The following is a 6,358-nucleotide window of genomic DNA, read 5'->3' on the forward strand; positions in this document are numbered from 1 at the left end:
TTGGAATGTATCTATGATAATAATTTACCATACCAATAAATTTATGTGCCCGCTTAACAGATTTTGGACGTTCGAAATTGCGAATAGCTGATACCTTTTCATCAGAAGGTCGAATACCTGTTCCAGAAATGTTATATCCTAAAAACTCAATAATTTGCACACCAAAAGTAAATTTACTTGGTTTAATGTTTAAACCGTACTCTGTAAGGCGTTGAAAAAGGATACATAAATCTTTTAAATGTTGTTCTTCGTCTTTACTTGCAATAAGTAAGTCGTCGATATAAGCATATACAAAAGGTTTGTGCAGAATTCTAAGTCCGAAAGGCATTCTCATGAATTCAAACATACCGAAAGGAGTTGCAAGGCCGCAGAGAGGCGAGCGGGGCCACTGGGACAGTTCGCGTTTACGGACCCCCCTAAAAAATAAACTCAATCCAGTAAAAAAATAACATAAAATACATACATTTCTCAATTCACATTGCCAGTTTTATTTCATATAAAATAAGATTTACTGGAGCACTTACATAAACATTAACTTTTTCTAAATATGTACATTTTAAGAGTTTGAATCAGCCAAGGAAAACCTTCCGTGCTTTTTGGTGTGCGAATTTGAAAATTACCGATTCAAAACTAATGCGGCGAGCAAGGCTGGACTCCAAGCCCAGTTTTCCAAAGCTTGTCAAGCGATTTTGGCTCTTAGTATAACAATAGACTAAAAGAACGCTCCCCTTCAGCCACACTGACTGGAAGTGTGCAAAATATTCTTAATGCTATGCAGATGTTAGGAAATAATACTTCCATCTTCAAGTCCTGAAATTTGTTCAGAAGTTGAAATGGTGGCTGCGAATCACATCCCAACTTTTCTAAGTGGATGGCTTTGAGATGAATGATTTCATCTATTAGATCCGTAGAAATATCGATGCCATAAATCGTGCATAATGCCGTTGCCTTTTCTCTGAGCTCTTCTTCCGTCAGATGATGATACTTCCACAAAAAACTAAATTTAATCGCAATGTCATTTACGGTTTCGAAACATCTTTTCATGTTACCAATCAAGCAGTCCAAAAGAACGTAAAAAACTTGCTGCTTGAATTGAATTTCGGAATCACACTCAGGTGATTCGTCAGGTAATTCATCGAACTGGCGCTTTCTTATCTTCCTTCTTTTCTCTGCGAAGGTATTCACAACTCTTATACTCCCTGCCAGAACCTTACATTCTTGAAGTATGATCGACCATTGATCCCTGAACTTCTTCAAATCATCAATCAGGCTACGTATATTTTCTGTTTCCACGTCCAAAAAATTTCACTTTGAGCCTTTTGCTTCTAAACCCTTCATTTATTGGGCGCGTGAAGCTAGAAATTAATTTTTATCTTAAGCCCCCAATTTTCCACGAATCATCAAGCATTTTTTACACAATATAGATATATCATGGAAATTTTTTTTTTTTTTTGTGTTTAACTGTAAAATCGTGATTTTTGAGTTGTGACACTCTCGAAGCAAATGAGTGATGCATTCATTTTTTTCATTTCATTTATTTAATAGATTCTTACCTTTAAATTTTATAAATCAGTGCTTAGTGTATGTCTTTAGAAGGCCCGTGAAGAATTACAACCGAAATTACATTCACAAATTAAAAAATTTACAAATAATTGCACCACTGACAAATATAAAAGAAATACGAAGCTTGCAACAATTAACGCGAAACTGACCTACATACGTACGTATGTTTACACAAATTTGCGCTTCGCAAAACAAGTCAAGTGTACTAATTTTTTCAAATTAACGCTCTAGTTTATTATCAGCCTGTATTTACAGATGACGCTGACTTTTACAAAAATGAAAAAGCAATACGACCAAACTGATAGGGGCATAGTAATAGTCGAAATAAAATGTGATTTTAAGTTAGTTGAAGCATTTTTGACAGATAGCGCTTATAAAATTGTGTCAAAAACGTTTATCTAACTTAAAATCACATTTTATTTCGAATATGACTATGCCCCATAGTATTTGATTGGATGCTTATGATTTTAGTTTAGTGGTCTTCAATTTTAAAACAATTTTTTGTAGCAACAAAATATGTATGTATCTATGAAATCCTAGTTAGCGTACTGTCAATACTGCTTTGCCCGACAAGGCCCCCAAAAACCTTCCGGCCCCAGGCCAATTGCCAACCACAAATAATTTAGGTAATGGAATATCACAAAAGTAGGATACTGTATTAAGAGATTGGTTAATGGATCTACTAAACGTTTATGTTTAGTGTCTATAAAAGACCATATTTACAAAGAAAATCAGCACCAATTATTGGCTTGGCTATATCCGCAATCAAAAATGTAAAGGGAAATTCACGTCTTAAACCTAAATGTACATTTAAAATCCTTTTCCCGTAAGTGGCAATTGTTGAGCCATTAGCTGCAGTGAGAATTATGTCTGAACGTTTCGTATGAGGAAATTTAGACGCGGGTAATACCGAAATTTCTGCTCCACTATCAACTAAAAAATTTTGTTTGTTTTCTCTATCAAAAATAAATAAGCGACGCGTCGAAAATTCTAAATTTCCGTTGTTCGTCGCTGCAACAACGGAAGAATTTAGTTTGTTGAATCTTTGTTTTTGTTATAAGAACAACGTTGTTCACAACTTCTAGCATTATTTCCAAATTTGTAGTGAAATCTACACAACCAATTTGGATTATTACGCGAGTTAGAACGACGCCTAAAAGAATTTCTAAAATTGTTCCTAGAATTAGAACGCGACCTAGATTGATTCCGATACATTTCTGTTTTAATTTCAGCTAACTCCAACGAAAGTTTCTGAAAATTCTCACACATCAAAGAGGTGGTTTTAACTAGATTTTCAACAACAGAATTTTGAACTTTTGTATCTGAAATTGTATTTACTGAGAAAACTTCGTTTTTATTCATAACTTCAAAAATGTTATCCGCTAATTTTGTTAATTCATTAATATTGTCAGAACTTGAGCTTGCCAAAATGGCATTTAAATTTTTGGGAAGTTTTCTCAACCAAATTCTTTTTAAAATATTTTCACTAAAATTTGAACGGCTAACAAAATTAATGACCGATAAAACTCAAAGGGTTTCGATCACCCATTTCTGAATCACTTAAAATTTTGTCTAGCTTTGAATTTTCACTAAGCGAATGTATTTATATCAAAACTTTTTTAAGTTCACTAAACTTGTTAGTAAGCGGAGGATTTTGGATAAAATCTAAAATTGTTACTATTATTTCTCGTGGAAGTGCTGTTATAATGTGTTCGTATTTGGTATTCTCTTGGGTTATATTTTTAGTGCTAAATTGTGTTTAAGCACGTATAAACCAAAATTGTGGAAGTTTGACTGATGTTGCTGAAATTTCGTTTTGATTGTAATTATCATACGGATTTATAATATTTTGTTGTATAGTGACATTTGGTATATTTATAAATGAATCATTTAGATTATTAGAAAGTGTAGATGTTTGTGTATTCTGTTGTGGTGAACGAAACATGTTGAAAAATTTGAAAAAGAGAGTTCAAAAACAAAACCGTAAAATAAACCAGTAATTATATTATGAATTTCGAAAAATGTATTAAATAAATAATTTAAGGAGAGTTTATAATAAATTTAAAATATATGTTCTATATATATCAGTATACTTACATACATGAAATATATTCATACACAAATACAAAATAGATATGACTCCTCGCCAAAATAATTGTTACAATGCAGGTGAATGACGTCGTTATTAAAAAATACTTGATACGGATATTCTTTCTGCTGCTGCAACTGATGTTTATGCAATGGCTTTGATGAAGGGGTAGATGGGTGTAATATGGATAAGAACTATTATAGACGCCGCTTAAATGTGGCTCCAAACAAATATGTATAGTATACGTTCATAAATTGTATACCAAAGGGGTTCAAGTTTGATAGTAGTTTTGAAAATGCACTCCGCTGCTTTCAAAAAGTTTAGTTGGACAGTAGTCCTTCTCCCTTTACTGAAATTTTAAAATTTTTGTTATACAATGTCTGGATTGCTTTACTCTCATACAAATAACTTCATATTCATTCATGCTCAATTAAATTCATATGATTGAACTGTTGTTAAAATTTTTAAAGTTTATATTTTTGTTATTTTTAATATTTTTGGCGAAGAGAATTTTGCAATAATACAAAAATAAGTCGCTCTCTCGTTAGTTTTTTTAGCTCTTTTTTTTAAAACATGGTTCGTTCGACAAGCAGTTACAATCAAATGTGTATTTCGTTTTATCTTCAGTAATTCAACTCACTAGAGCGGTTCAGCTGCTTTTATTAAGCGATTGCACACACGTTTATGGCGTTGAGTTTGTGCATCGCTAAGATGTTTTGTCTTGTCGAAATTAATACTGTTTTCACACAGAAACTTAATGATCTCAATTAACCTTCTAATGAAATCGTAAATTTTTTGCTTTCACACAGAAGTAAATGCTCGATTAGTGTGAAGGATGAAATGTCAAGTGAATAAAATGGCAATGCTATATGACAGACAATCATGGCGGAACGATACAAGGTGGCAGCATGGTGACATACCTACAAACAAAAAAAATTCCATGTACTTGTAAATTCGATGGACAGATGTCACAATCGTACTGCGCCGGAAGTTGATGTATCAAATCAAATAAAAAAGGTTATAATCAGCTGTTCGATGCGGCCACCTTGTATCGTTCCGCCATGCAGACAATGACATTTATTTTGACAAATGACTTTTTTAAGCACTGAACACACCAAAAACTAAGAAGCGGAAGGCTGCCAACAGAGTTGCATTGTGCTTTTGACTTCATTAGGCATTCGATTAGCTACTAATGAAATAATTATAGATTCGAATTTTGTAGGGAAGATTGAGCTCAATAAGCGTCTTAATGTAGAAAACTGCCTTTATTATTCAATAAGCCGTCTGTGTGAAAACAGTATAATATTGATGTGCAATGGCTTGCGTTTCTCTTCGCGTTCACGTGACTTCTCTAATTGAGATAATTTTAATTGCTCTTCTTTTGGCTTTCAAGTTGCAGACAACACAATTTTTTAAATAGGCAGAGATCGCCAATGTGGAGATTTAAACCACGTTTTTATTTATAAAAACTTTAAACTATATTTTTTAATGCGCCTAAATGTATGCGTCTTTTTATTTTAAAATTTTCACCATAATGAAAATGTTTGCAAATTGAAAAATCAATATTGAAAATTAAAATATTGATAAAACATTTTAAAATTACAAAGTTCAAAGTAACTAAAATACAAAGTTAAATAAAAATAATAAGAATCCTACATTACTCGAAAGTAGTCTTACTGGAGATTTGTTTAGCTTGAGAGCATGGCCATAAGGATCTTGAGACCTCGCATATCATATGAGTTGGTTCATAGCAAGTCCGTTTCCCTAATCTCATATTTTTTCGATTTTCCACTGGATATAGTCATTTTGGAACTCTTCCTGAACATTTCGGAAACTTTCCTGGCCATTTCATCTGTAAATTCATTCCATTCAAAATCGCGGAGCGAAAGGACCCAGTGAGGGGAGCTATTGAGACGCCATATAGACGGCAGCGACTTTATTACACTAGAAGTTAGTACAATACGCAATCGCATACGCCGACGATTTAGTTATTCTGATCACAGGTAAATTTCTGTAAACGATTATAACAGGTTAACAAGTCGTACCGCAGGCGGGGATCTATGCCACAGAAAGAGACTGTTGCGGGACAATACGTTCTCCGGCACCAATGTTACAATCCTTGTCTATAGCCAGGCTAGCTTAAAGGAATACGAATAAAACGTGATAGTCGGGCCCGTATCGGAGGTATGGAGCCATTTTCTAAAGTTGCGCTGACCACCATACTCCTGAGCATAGAATCGATCCATGCATCTATAGAGTGCAGGGTTTCATGTCGTATAAGATGCAGATAGCCTTAGTTTTTGCGTTGTTGGCGGCAGTCTCAATATCGAGGAAGTTTTTTTTTACATTTTAACTTGCTATTCCTCAGCATTCATCAAATAAATACATATAAACATACGAACACATGTACATAAATACCCATAGTTTACACATTTTATATTATTAAGCATCGAAGCGCTTATCGATATCAATTTAACATCAGTTAAGGTTGTCATCATTTGTTGCTTTGATAAACGAAAGCCTTTGTATAATTCACGCATGGATGTGCAATAATATAAACAAATGGATATATATTCTACATATATTGACATATGTTATAATAATACCAATAAACTCGTAATATAATTTCGAAAAGTTTAAGGCCGAGCGTCTTCTAAAATTTGAGGTTTGCTCTTTTTAATTTCTTCTTCCGAACGCGCCAATTCC

Source organism: Eurosta solidaginis, chromosome 5 (assembly GCF_040869045.1).
Source record: "Eurosta solidaginis isolate ZX-2024a chromosome 5, ASM4086904v1, whole genome shotgun sequence".
Taxonomy (NCBI): domain Eukaryota; kingdom Metazoa; phylum Arthropoda; class Insecta; order Diptera; family Tephritidae; genus Eurosta; species Eurosta solidaginis.